At 41.3% G+C, this 14,448-nt stretch overlaps 1 long non-coding RNA gene across 2 annotated transcripts; it reads left to right on the forward strand.

Annotated features, from left to right (window-relative positions):
• The first annotated feature begins 8,367 nt into the window (after window positions 1-8,367).
• Window positions 8,368-13,433, forward strand: LOC126913171 (uncharacterized). Of its 2 annotated transcripts, none has more exons than XR_007707804.1 (3): window positions 8,368-8,583; window positions 11,207-11,296; window positions 12,054-13,433. It is a non-coding gene; the product is annotated as an uncharacterized LOC126913171 (long non-coding RNA). The 2 variants fall into 2 exon arrangements; XR_007707803.1 differs by having other exon boundaries at window positions 11,207-11,284.
• Window positions 13,434-14,448: the final 1,015 nt, after the last annotated feature.

Below are 14,448 nucleotides of genomic sequence, written 5' to 3' on the forward strand. Positions count from 1 at the left end.
TGGAAATGCTTACTCATACGAGACTACAAAGCTCAGTCTCCTCAGGCACTCTAGTCTTAAGACTGATTCCTTATCTACACTGGATAGCTCGGTTGCTGCCTGAGAACAGTTGTTTTCTCTACCTTGAGTACTTCTTGGTGTCCTGGCTTAAAAAAATCACACCCTGTGGTAAAACAGGAAAAAAGCCACTGTCATGAGCTCAAGTTCCATGTGAAAACCTTTACAACTTGCTGCGATTAAGTTGGCAGAACTCTGGCTGACCTCCTGGAGGATGGTGTAAAAGTGTTGTCTCTATTTAGACTGTTTTGGAAAGACTTCATGGCTTCCTGTTTCTCCTTCTGTCTGGCTTGTCTCATCTCTTTCCACTGGAGGCCTATTTCTATGCTTAGTGGGATTTTATGCTGTTTTCACCTTCCCTCTTGTCATTTGACCTGACTAGTAACGAACAGAGATCTGCTTTTCCTCTTTTTCTTTCTGGCTGCTCTCCTTTTACACCTGAGTGTTGAAGTGGATCGATCGTGCCATTTCTGTTACTGGAAAGTGTGTGTAACTCTATGCCTTCTGAGTGCACAGTGCTCTGAGCATAGCTGTCCAGCCTCCAAACCATGTCACAAGTTTTCTAGTGAGTTCCTGGCAAGGGAAATAGACCTTCTTCAATAAAGATCATGAGATTCTTTATTTTGAAATGTTTTCTCTCTACTTAACATTTAAACTTTGTTGTCGTTGTTCGTTGTGGTTTTTGTTTGGAGCGGAGGAGAAACTTTCAGAGCAGACCCAAAGGCTCTACCTTGCCCACCACTTCTAAATTTGTTCAATATCCTCTTATTTACCAGGTTTTTCTTCTGAATTGGCACCGATTCTTCCTTTTACTGGTTTGAGCATTTTGGCCTATGTTCCGGTTCCAGCTTTTTTCTAGTAGCTCCATTCTTTCGCTGCCCTAATGTAGTCCTGCAACGGCTTTCTAGTACAGATTTACTTCGTGAGGATCCTGTGCTCTCCTGAAAGGAGGATCTCTTGGTTTCATTAGTCGAGCTTAACAGTGGTACTTCCTCACTGGCCATGCCTCTCGTTAACCTTCCTGTTCATCTGCGGTTTTGGAGGAGCTGGCTGTCCACTTTTCCTTAGGGTTGTGTCTCTCTAGACTCTTCTGGCATTGCTGCTGTGCTCATCTAAGGGCACTTTCTCTCCCACTTGGCACAGGCTCGTCATTTGGCACCTCAGCTGCATCTTTGGGCATGGTCTCTTTGCTCCTATGGCTTTAGTTGCTATTCTAGTGCTTGCTGTTTTCCTGTTGCTGCACTCAAGTTTGGAGATTATGCTTAAATCTACTGTATGCTTTAATTCTTTGCAACAAAACAGCATTTCCTCTTTGGGATTATGCTTTTTTCGGCTGATGCTTTTCTGCATGAGCTCAAGTCTCTTGAAACCATCTCGTTTATTCTAGGTTTTTCCTTTCAGATTTTTGACTGTAGAAATGCCTCTTCTAGGTTGTGCATTTACTTTTTTTTTTTCCTGCTAATATTTGCTTGGAGAGTTTCCACTGTTTGTTTTCCCTTGGAAGATGATTGACTTACAAAGCTGTGCAGGGTGTCTGTTATACTGTGTCTTTACAAAGAACTAGGACTGGACTTCAGAAAGCCAGAAGAGGAGATGCATTCCCTGCATTCACATTCCCAGTATTTCACAATGTAGAACTGGGATTGTAGGACAGGCTAAGGCATATGTAATACAAGGACAGTTTTCTAACATTAGACCGTCTGATCATCCATGGACACGCATGGTAAGCTCCTGGGAGTTAGGGCAAACCTGATTTTAATGAAGATCTGAGGGCAGTGTAAACAGTGACCTTGTGCGTTTCATTCAGGTAATCAGTCGTGTTTTTCTTCCATTCACTGGAGGTTGCTGCTCCTACTTCTGAAGCTGAAGGACGATAAATTAATAGCCAAAACATAGGCTCTTATGTATGAAATGGTAGATTTGTTTTCATTATTTTTTTGTCGTGTGTTTAACTGTCTTTGGTTGTGAGCCAAAGATAGCAGTCTTTTCCTCATATCTGGGTTTATATTCCTCGCTTCACTGAGACACTGAGGTGAGCTGTAGACTGCCAGTCTTACTGGGCAGAAATAAACTGGGCTGGGCTCTTCGTCTCACTAAAGCGAACACGTTCCTGTGCACTAACCTGGGAACACATCGTGAAGGACCAACGTGGTTCCCTCAGAAGAAGGGGAAATACCTCCTGTGGGTTTTGTTTAGCAGCGTTAATTCTTAATTTTGTTTGTAGTACAAGGGCCAAATCTGGACAGTGGTGGTAGGATGTTTCATTTTTTGTTTGACAGCTGGATGGTGCTGTTGCACAACTGAGACTATCTGAAAACAAAATCACTACACCTACTACTGGCTCTTTCTAGCTTTTTTAGCCTCTTCCCACGGAGATAAAAATTTACGCAGGAGAAAGGGAGCCTTGGTGTTGTCTCTACAGTATAAACAGAAGGGAGGCTGGAGTCTCAGCTGCTGGAGAACAGGGTTTATGTGCAGCCTGAGAAGTCTTGGAGTACGGTCCTCAAAAGAGTATTTTTTTTCCATTGTGGCCATTTGATCTGAGCTGAGCACTGAGCCAGCAGCAGCTGCAGGCTCTCTGCCAGGCCCAGGTAAACATCCAGACTCGCATCTGTGTGTTTTACCAGCTTGTATTTCCCATTATTCCTCAGCACAAGACTCACACGTTTGGCTCCAGAGCTTTCTGCTGCCATGGTTGGTATGAGTTTGTGCTCCTGGAGGTGTTCATCATCTATCTCCAGTCCTGAAAACCAATTTGGATTTAAAAGGTGAAGCTTTGCAAGGCATGGGGTCACATGTGCTGCAGCTGTGAGCCTGGTTTGTGGTCTTCCCTAAACAAAACTGGGCCCCTTCACTCTTGTGTGTGACCAAGGGCATGCATATCTAGGGAGGCTTTGCTCAAACTTGTGTAGAACAGATTGTATGAATTTGGTGTGCAATATTACTCTGCTTTAATGACTTTCTAGGCAGCCCTTAACTTGCACTAAATGTATTTGCGTCTTTTAAGGCAGTCTTCCAAAGGAGCTATGAAAAAAAGCAATCATAGTAAGAGAAAAGCTTGCAAAAACTGTATAATATTGGCTGGTTATTTATTCTCTTTCAAGAACTTGAGGCAACTGGAGTAATTCTGTGAGTGTGAAAGGTAATAGAGCAAAGCACGCAGACTTTTTTAAAAATTTTTGTTGCAGCCTATTTGATAGAAAAATGCGAAAGGGATATACTACATTTATACCTACTTAATGTGGTGGGGTATCAAAATAAAGCTTTAGTAGGTTTATATACATGGCATTGTGTACTTAACTAAGGCTTATCAGATTTTGATTAAATAGAATCCTGAAAGAGGGAGAAATTATCTTGATCCTTTCTATCTCCAAAGCCTTTTCTCACTGACTGCAGTTCACAGTGATCCTTAAGTCACGCTGACTTCCATTGCAACACTCAAGCCACTAAACTGAATGCAGCTGCCTTATAATGCCTGTACACCTTGCCTGTCTCCCCTTCAGCATCCCCTTCACTAATTTCAACCTCTTGCCTTGCACTAATGCCACGTTCTGCCCCGTGAACTCTATTCTCCTATTACACTAGTTTTGTGGATTTTTTTCCCCAGGTACAATGCTATTTCATCTCATGATTTCTCTATTACTTTCTTCCTTTTTATCAATAACTTTCCTTCCTCACTTGTCCCATAACTTCATGATCACTATCCACGTACAAGGTGCACAGTTTGTTGCGGAGGTTTCGTTCTGCAGCTTTATCTTCCCTAATTGTCTTTTGCCCAGTCTTCTGTCACAAGCTAATTTCTGCTAGCTCTGGCTGGGATATCTTCCTTGCTTATCTGTTATACAACTTCTTTTCTTAGCATCACGTTTTCTTAGTATACAACTTTTTTTTTTTTTTTCTAAGCATTTCTTACAACATTAACTTTTACTTCAGCCCCAAAATGCACTTCTATAGCTCACTCCTGGTGATTAAAAAGAACAGGTTACTCCAGCTTATATATGGGAATGTCTACACCTATATACGTATCTATATAAAATGTTAATTAGGTCACTAGTGAAAGCATCTCAATATTTCTTAGAAGTTCTGGTAGCCCTTTCTCAAAAGAAAAAAAAAATAAAAAAAGCTTTTGAGTCTTATTTGTATTGTATGGTGGTGCCTTGTGTTTAGTGCAGGCTGTCGGTTCCTTCAGCAGCATCCTGCTGTTCCGTGTTAGTCTGAGCAATGCTCTACGCAGCCGTGGCACTGTAGGAGCAGTAAAAATAATACCAGAGTTTGTTAGACTGAGAGCTACAACCGATTTTCATATCTCTGCAATCCTGAAGTAGTATGGCAATGGACTGATTATTATTAATTGTTCCTTCCCTGGATAATCTCTTCTAAGGAGACACGAGGGCTATTTAATAATAGAACATCCTGAACTGGAGGGGACCTACGAGGATCGTTGAGTCCAAACACTTTCTACTGATGTTGTCTGTGGGAGTAATCACTAATGTATTATATGTTATTTAACAAAATCAGACAAGTTGGAGAGGCGTGGCTCTTCCGGAAGGAGGAGAGAGGTTTCTTTTGGTGGTGTTTTTTAAAGCTAATAAAATCTTCATTGCCACTGAAGCTACTTTTAAACAGTATTTTTAACAGTACTTTTATACACCTACTCTTAAAATTAGTTTTTAGAATTGCTTTTTTTAAATTTAGCTATATGTTTTTTTCCCTTTTACTGAGGTAATTGAAAGATTTGCATGTCTAGGTCCTTTATTAACTCCAAAATAATATTTGGATTCACAGTCTGCCTATTTCAAGGACTAAGTATTCAATGTGAGCAGATTCTGTCTGAATCTCCACTCCTAATCTATTCAACTCTATCTGCAGTTATTCCACAACCCGTTACTGTTTCATACTGTTGTGTTTTTTTTTTAAACTTGAAGATGGCTGGTGAATTAGATTTTGTACTGTTCTCCCAATCATTGCTCTTTCTTTAAAAGCCCTGGTACCCTTGAGCTGCTGCTTTACTGTTTTTTACTTCAATAAACAGATGCGCTCTGCAAACATTTCCTGATAGTTCAGTGCCTTGGCAGAACTCAGACTTGAAACTGAAATGAAAATCTGTAATTGCTCAATCTCTGCTATTTTTCTAACAAATAGTGTTCAGTTTCAGTTTCAAAAAGCATCTTACCTCCTCTTATTTCATATTTCCTCTGGTTACATCAGTGGATACGAGCTATGGTCCGCCTTTTGAAGCTGCTAAATAACAAATGCTTTCTGTTAACGCCAAATTCGTATTTTACCTGGAAAATGTTTTTACCCTTTTACAGTAAACAGTACCATGAACACCTCCTCCTGTTTTAGCTTTTTCTCTGACCTACGCTTCTCATTCCCTTTCAGTGAAGATGTCTTGTTTCTAACATCCTTATTGGCACTGAAACGTATGCATCTTTGACTATCTGTTTATCTCAATGTTTTTGATTTACACCTTCTCCCATATACTTTGTATGTTTTTTTTCTCAAAGGTTTTTAAATTCAGCCTTTGCTTTTGGAAAGATGCAGTTAAATTCTTGGCTTTTTTTTTTTCTTGTTGTTGTTACTTTGTTTTAACACTTCATGTGACACTTTCCTGGCACAATACCCACCCTGAGTGCCAGGGAATATTAATGTCATCCATTGTCCTGTAAAATAAGAGTGATGGCCCTCATACATTGCAAAACACCATTTCATGCATGCTATGGATCAGTAATTTGAAATAAAGTAACCAAGCAATAACAACAGCAAAAAGCAACCCTTTTTATAAATTTATTACTACTGGAAGGGATGAAAATGAAACCTTTCTTTAACTGGTTTTCCATCAAAGCAATTGCATATGAATATTGGGTGATGTTAATAATACTACTACTAATAAAGTACACCAAACTTTGCAGTTAGGGAATTCTGTGGGTCAGTTATCAGATTTTTGTTGTACATGCATACAACAAAATTGAATTAGGGTCTATCAAATATGAGTATTGCCTGTGTAGATAACACTATACCTTGTTATATCAGTGGGTTAAAAATTGTAAGCAGTAAAGATACTTACACTTTAAAATTATTCCAAAATAGAAAGCGATTGCAAAATAAATAAGAAAATGTACAATGACAGGCAAAAAAGCTTATGCTCAAGATAGAAAAAGTACTACTAAATATACTAAAAGCAGTTCACACTTGTAAGACAAAATTAGACTAATAGTAGAAATAGGGCATGTCAGCTCAAGCTTGAGAACAGTTATAAGCCAGTGAAGAATTTAAGCATTTTTCTTTGATGATAAAAGATTGCAACTGTTTGTCAAAATAGATTTTGCATTATTTTCACAAAAAAATAGCCTGCTGGCAATAGTGTTTATTATGACACGTGGATCTCAAAAATTTGTCTTGCCTTTAAATGTGTGGACCCCTAAGCAGTCCTTGGCGTTGGAGTTGCACATAACTGATGAAGTGGTCGGGGACAAGGTTGCATACAGGAATTAGGGTGACAGGAGTCATGCTTGTGGTGTTTTCTCCTGAATTTTGTTATCGAGTGGAATTGAATGAAGTTACTGCACTGAAATATCCTAGTAATATTCAGTGCTTGCTTCAATGCATAGGTAACAAGGAGGGGATAAAGGGATAGACCCTAAGGTAGGGCGTGCACTATGAATTTGTCATATCCTGCAGTGTCAGTCTTCAGTACTTTGGCTCTAAATTTCCTATTGGCTGGAGGATTCAAACAGACTTTACTGATGGCCTAAGAAATGCTGTGTTTTAGTATTCCACTTGACAAGTTCAGCAATTCCTTAAATAAAAGATGACAATTTAAGATTCTGGGCTAGTCCAATTCTAAATGGAAGAACTGCTTTGGCTCTTAAATTCAAAACATGGATCCTTAGGGGCCTGTTTGCTCGTCAGCTGTCTCTGTAGATGGTGAGAACCTGTGGGTGCCAAACGTGTTAGTATCAGAAGTCCCCGGTGCTTCGCGTTATGCTGTGCGCTTTGGTGCTGCTGGGCTGGGAGCTGGTCTCAGCTCAGCACTGCTGGGACTGATGGAGCAAGTGTTTTGTTCTGCTCATCCTGGGGAGCGCTTGTGAAGTCCGCTCAAGTGGGGATGAGGGGAAAGACATTTATTTTTCTGCAGGGTGTTTTGTGATACTCATGTTTTTAGTGATGCCTTCAGTAACTGCCTCTCCAAGTCTCGTGTTGCTGCCCTCCATCTGGTCCCTCGTTGTCATCCCCACCACGAGCACTGGTACAGGGTTCTAGCCTGGGAAACGTTGGCAGCCACAAAGCGGCACAGGAAAAATGGGGAGAAAGGGAGGACCATTGCTTTTCAGCATTTTTTTTTTCAATAGCTGGGCACTTCACCATGCAGCTGCAGCATCACTTGTGCCCCTGGGCTAGAAGGGACAATACAAGGTGTCCAAGTGAGCAGCAAAAGACGGAGCAAATGCTGAGGCCACTGCTACTACCCCAGGTCAAGCAAGGCGTTTTGTGCTCGCTAAAGGAGGGCTTCGGTATCTGTACCCATGAGTACACAAAGGCTGTGCTTCTGGAGGTGGCAGGCAGCTAAAACCAGATAAAACCTAGAAGGAGCAAAGAGCTCCCACTCTCTCCAGCTGGGCATTTTAAATAGTCTTCTTGACAGTGTGCCGGTCTTTTTAGCCCTGGACGTGATCACATTGCAATTAAATGCTGGAAACCTACATACGTGAGGAGCAGAAAAGCACTGGAAAGGCTTAGTGGTAGGTTTCACCTACCCACGTGTTAAAAGCAATTTTCAGGTTTCTGCCCTTTAAATTTTAATGTTCAAAACCCCAAGAATCAATTATGTTAACAAATACTTGAACACCTCAGCTCTTTTAGGGTTGCTGAGGGACAAGAAGAGTTCACGACGTGCTTTGGTTTTCTGTGGCGTAGAGAAATTGCCAGCCAGGGGTTGGCAGAGATCACCACTATCTCTCTTAGTCTCCTCCAGTTCGCAGCCGCAGGGGATTGTGCTCCCAAAAAAGCTGCTGTAAAGCCGCCTGCGGACATGTACAAAGAGCCAGACGGTCCTTGTGGTGGGGAAAACCAATTGTCAATGTGACCCAAATGGGTACAGATCTGCCCAGTTTTGTGCTGGTCCAGAAATGCAAGTTTCTGAGTGTGCTGGTGAGGTTGCAACGATCTGGCGTGTGTAAGACACTGACTTGTTGATGAAGTTGTCTCTGAAGTCACAGAATCTGATGATTTAAAATGTTAATGGCTTCACCTATGTCTTGGTTTGCGGTCTTTGATTAGGTAAAGAATTGCTGTTGACTTGTGAATGACATTTTGTGCGTGTTTTTCCTCTCGTTTATCTCCAGGTCCGTATTCACACTGCTAGATTCTGTGCAAACCCAAGAGAAATCGAATTCCCCATTCAGTAGGGGATTAATACTTCTCCTGAGATGTTTCTGACGCAGGAGGCTTGCAGATGTTCTTATACAAGCCTTTAAAAGGACATTCAACATGTGGCATTGCAAGAACAGATTCAGCAAACTTTAGGTAAGCAAATTGGCTTAATTTAATGAGCCACTTTTCATCAAACTAGATGGGGCCAGATCAAGTGCTTTGCCAAGAAACTTACTTTTATTGGTGCAGTATACTTCGGTACTTATTAAACCATCAGTTTTATGCAGTATTTTTGATGGAGAAAGAGCGGAGCTGTTGGAGTGGGGAGATTTCCCACCAAAAGAGGGCGTGATGGGGATGGCTCAGCTGAGCACAGCAGGGCTTATTGTGAGCTGGTAATTCAGGTTTTCAAAGCAGAAACTGATACAGTGCTCCACAACCAGTCCGTGGAGCTCCAAAATCGTCATCTGAAACTAAGCCCAAAGCAACGTGAGCTATTTCACGTGCCCGCCTCACTGCTTTCTGTTTCAGCACGGATAAATCTTAATCCTAAAACAGGCTGGAATAGGAAATTGTCACAAAACCAGAAAGCATCCTTGCACTTCTCTTCCCACAGTAACTTCTGGAGGTTTCTAACAGGGCAAACCATTCACCGTGTTAAATTCACGTGCATAAACCCTTTTGTGGGTAGTGAATATTTTGGCATACTCGGAGTTGCTCTCCTGAAATCTGTGTGGAATAGGGGCTTTTGACATTTCTGGCCAGAAAGTCAGTTCTCTGCATCCTGAAAGACTGAGCTTAGTGATATGGTTTAGTGGAGGACTTGTTAGTGTTAGGTCAGAGGTTGGACTCGGTGATCTTGGAGGTCTCTTCCAACCTAGATGATTCTGTGATTCTGTGAGAACCACAAACGTTAGTCATTTCTCTTAATTAAAAGTGTGAGTACTCCAGCGAGAGATGCTTGCACCATCAGAAAGAATTTTTTTTCTTTTCCTCCTAGAAACTGCCTCCCCGTCTCTCTTTCTCTATTGGGGGATGTGTGTGGGCTTCAGTCTGCTCTGTCTTCTCAGTGGGTCTTTGGAGGAGACCTTACTGACCACCTGCTTTGGATTTAGTCTGAAACAGCCTGTCAGGCAGCTTGCAGATAACATTGATTCCCACAGTATTTAACCAAATGACCTTAAAATGCCTAAATAAAGTGTGTGTCTGTCCTCTGCACCTCAAGCCCCTGAAGAACAGCATAAAGATCAGGATTTTTTGAGAGATCAGAAGACTTTTTTTAATATTTCTCTTGCTTATGTTACAGCAATTGAGTAATTTGTCCTGCTGTCTCTGGGCATACAGCACTCCTGGAGCATAAAACACAGTTTACTAGACTATTTCATACCCTATTATGAAGGCAGGTCCCTTACAATTGCTTTTCTTTGGTAAGATATCCACAAGCCCTTTGTTTCACTGCCTGATTCCATTTCAATACATCACTTGTACCTTCATCACCCACCATATGCTGACTACTCTATTTTCTTAGGTAGGGTAATAAGTCTTCCCTGAATGTGTGAAATAATCAGGTGAACCATTATTAGATGTCACTACTTCAGCCACTGGAATAAAAGCTTTTTTAGCAAAGTGAAATAGAAATTAATTTTACTTTGAAATATTAGCATTTGTTTGTGAGGGCATCTGTTTGCCAAGTTATTTTATATTTCTTCCTATACATGTTCCTTAGACTGTACCATTGTTTCCTGGTTTCTGAAGCTGAAAGAACATTGTTTTTATCAGTCGCATGGTTTTTGTTAAAAGGGAACCTTGATTTGTTCCTCTTAGAATTAGAAGCATATTTTGATACTATTTGATTATTTTTTATGTTAAGCAACCCAGAAAAGAGAAATGTCTAAAAGAAATTTCTTAAAAGGTTCTGGACATTTCCAAATAAATATAACAACACTAACTAGTTGTCTTTAAATTATCTCATTGTGTTTTATTTTCTCTTCTATTTCTTTTACTGCATTACCCCCTAATATATCCCAATAAAGGCATTTCAATCACCATAATCATAAAGCACTCAATTTATTAAAGCACATCCATATTCATACAATCTATCCTAAAGAACAGCCAGCAGCTTACATTCCCGTGAAGCATCTTTACTTTCACTGACGGATCAGAGGGAAGCTGTTAGCAGTCAGTGAGGACTGAGCTGCAGTGCTGAGTCCTGCTGGGTGGTGGGAGAAGGAGCTTAATTTGTGTGAGGTGGACAAGAAACACTTTGACTATCAATACTGGGAACATGAAAGAAAATGTGTTGCTTGGTTATTCTTCTTCCAAATGAACCTCAGAATGTCCCAAGACATGATGATAGCAGCCTTTTGAAATGTTGTCTCTTTGCTAAACAGAAGGAAAGCTGTTTGAGAGCGATGCAAATGTGACAACCTGCTTATTAGCAGGTGTGTCACTTGCTCCTAACAAGTTACCTGGGTGTAGAGCAAACAGCATCCCTAATGGTCAGCTTCACCTACAGACATTAAAAGAAAGCATCCAATTAACTCTCACCCAGCAGAGTTAAGGTACATTTTATTTCAGCAAAGATGCCAATAGAAAACCAAAGTAATGCTTTCTATTCCCAAGAAGCCAGACTGGGAAGTCTCTGGTACTCTCCTTCCTCAGGAACTCCAAAGACCTAGTCCTCAAGAGAAAAAAAAAAAAATGTCAGCCAAGATTTTATTAACTTAGAGGAGAAAAACAACTTCCAAATTCCTCAACACAGACCATGTTTTACCAGCTGTGCTGAAAAAATGATCTGGGGAATGCCGGTTAGTGGCACTGCTGAAGAGGCCATCTCACCCTACAATGAAGACAGGTAATTTCCCAGGTAAACCTATCCTAAGTAATTTTTTACTTCATTTTTCAAACTTCTAAGCTGTCTTCGTACTTCATGTGCAGGTTTTCTCTCTGTTGTGGCAATCACATTTTAGTTCTCAAAACCAGAGGCATATTTTCCCCTCTTCTTTGAGACCTGTTTAAACTATTTGGATGTTATTAAGCTAAGTATCATTTATAAGGATAATTCAAGCAACAGGAGACAGAATGGAAAAATAGAATAGTTGAGAGTATTTGCAGACTTTAAGAAATATATCTTGCTTTAGCATTTAATAATAAAATTACGTTTTTATCTTTAAAAAAATCCCCTGGAAGAGGATTTTTATTGCCAATATAAAAAGATCTAGGCCATAGCTACTTCACTTTCTTGAATAACAATTAGAAGTCCACACACACCTGTAGCATAAAAGCTCCCAGGTTAGCAAGTGAGAAGATCTGGCACCTTGATTATGGCTGATGTTTGTGGGCAGGGAACACTGCAGTCTGTGCACTGTTCTTTGTAGACCTGTGGCATCCCCAGTGAGGCCAAGGACTCTTGTATTTGTAGACCCAAGGCTACGAGTTTCAGACAAGGTTTTCAGAATGGAAAGCTGTGATTTCAGGCATTTTCTTCCCTCTAAGTGTTGGGCCCTTTGCCTATGTCTCAGTCTATGCTCATAGTATGGAAATGTTTGGATGCTTGATGTGCCTCAAATCCTGATGTTTAACTGTCGATATCACACTCCTGATGCTTTTACACCTTTATTTAGCTTCCTCAAGAACCTGCACCACATGCTAAACTCCCAACTCCTCCTCCTGTCTGGGGAAGTGGAGGCAAAAAGGAAGAAGAGATCTGGGAAATCTTGCCTCCACTCATGCACTCACAGAAACTGAGCTGATCTGGGAACCTGGAGCCTACTTCTCACTCAATTTTCTTGTCCTGAGGGTAATCCAAAGCTAGTCTTCCCTTTGAGAAGACAAGTGTGTCCACTCCACTCACCCCAGCCCTTGATGGTAGAAATTCACCCCAGGCCACGTGGTCAGAGTGGAAGTGCAGCGGATGGTCCTTTGCCACGGAAATGACCGATCAGTGTGATTTTCAAGACATATTTTGACTGCAAGCAAGTGCGCTGAAGTGTTACATCGTCTGTGAATTTGGCTTTTATGCACCGTGGGTTAATGAGTAATCCACTGCGTACCTTTATCTTGCAGAGTTTTGTGTTAAATTGTTGGTTGCACCAGAAGGAATGGAACTTTTTATACTAATTAATAGTGATATTTTTTGTTTAATGTGGCAGCTGAGATCAAGAAACAAATTGTTCTAAAGTGAATTAAATTGGAGGGCTGAGTTATCCAACAGATTCCTGTTGTCGAAATGTGGAGATCCTGCCCCCTTTCCCAACCCTTCTTCCCCTTGCCCAGGGACAGGCTCACCTTCAGCCCTCTGCCAGTTCTCACACGTGTGGGATCCCTCACTGAGCTGATCAAATTTGCTAACCCAGCAGGTTAAAGGGAACAGCTTCTGTGGGGTTAATGGCTGACCTTATGTAATTTCACGCTTAAACAAAGTGATTGTGCAAGCACTGGGACACGTGAGCCGCAGGCACGACACGGCATCTGCTCACAGATGATCATTTGCGATTGCTTCCCCTCTCTTCAATTATTAACATTTGGGCCAAGAGACCTCCTGTTTAAGCCTGGGTTACCACAAACAAAATTGATGAGTCAAGACTCCGCAACAGCTCATATCCTCTGTGGCTCACCAAAGAGACCTCTAACACCAAAAGACTCCAGTTGCATGACATGAGGTTCAATTCCAATTTTCCCATCTAATTGTTTGACTTCTTACCAACAATAGTCTGGGAAGAAAAAAAAAAAAAAGCAAGAAACCAATCTTATGAGCATTGCTTCCTGTTTTCTGAAGCTGACTCCAGAACAACAGTTTGTGTAATGATGATGAACTGTTAAATATAATTAGGTCTTTTTCCCTATGGACTTTGTAATAAAAATTGTAAACAATATTTTGCAAATAAAGCTGCAGGCCTACAGGCTGTCACTCCCAGATGGCATGAATTAGCGGAGGAAGATTTGTTGTGCTTCCTTTCCCCGGCAATCCACCCCTCCCTTGGTTCTGGATGTGCTAGCCTTGGACAGGGATGACTCAGCTGCTGGTTAATCACCTGCTGAAGTGCTAAAAGTGATAGCTTGGCTCCCTTTCCTTAACAGTGAGCTGTCGAGGCAGACCAGCAAGAAAACGCTTTCCTGCAGCTGAGAGAATTTTCCTGCCTTCACATCTAGATTCACTGCAATTAGAGGTTGGTGCCTTCATCTGCACAGATTTTACTGTGACTTCAAGGGTCCCTGTTGAGATGTTGTTTAATAAAAGCTTCCTGGTGCACAAACTGCTCGTTCATGATAAAGATGACTTTTTACAAGCATCTCTGTAAAGCTTTCATTAGCAGAAGAGCAATTGACATGAACAGCTCACCCACAATGTAACTGGAGAAATACGGGGCAAGGATGTTTCACTGTTTTACGTCTGACAACACGGAAAGTAACAGAGGATTTCCAACCAGAGAGACTGTCCCCCAAAAGAGATCAGATCTGGAAGCACATTCCAAAATCTTGCAGTTTTAAATTACTGCTTTCTGGATTGATGATGGTAGGGAGAGAGAGGGGAAAAACTACAAATCACATGGGAAACTTTACCAGCCCCTACATCCCCAAGGGGCCATATGTGTCCAACAGCTGCTAGGGAGAAAAACAGGGAAACTATGGTCGTGTTTTGACAGGTCTCAACGTCTTTTACAAAACAATTGGGACAGCGTGAGAGATGCAAAACAAGCCCAGTTTATCACAGTCGGTTTTAACTAATGCGATCCAAGGTCCTCATGGACTATTTCTTTCGGTGTCGGTACCTCCTTCCCCTAAATATTAGAAGGAACGCAGTATGTGAGCCAGCTGCCTGCTCTCAGCACTAGTAACACCAGCCACCCCTGCTGACAAGCAAGCAAATATTGTGAGAAGATCATCTCCAAGTCTCTGCTGTGAACCTTGGCAAGAGCCAGCATGTGCTTTGTGTTCTCCACCTGCTGCGGTGCAGATTTGTACTGCTTAACCTAACCAGCAACAGTTCCTTGAGTGGCTGAAGTTTGAGGAAAATGC

Source organism: Cygnus atratus, chromosome 2 (genome assembly GCF_013377495.2).
Source record: "Cygnus atratus isolate AKBS03 ecotype Queensland, Australia chromosome 2, CAtr_DNAZoo_HiC_assembly, whole genome shotgun sequence".
Lineage (NCBI taxonomy): Eukaryota > Metazoa > Chordata > Aves > Anseriformes > Anatidae > Cygnus > Cygnus atratus.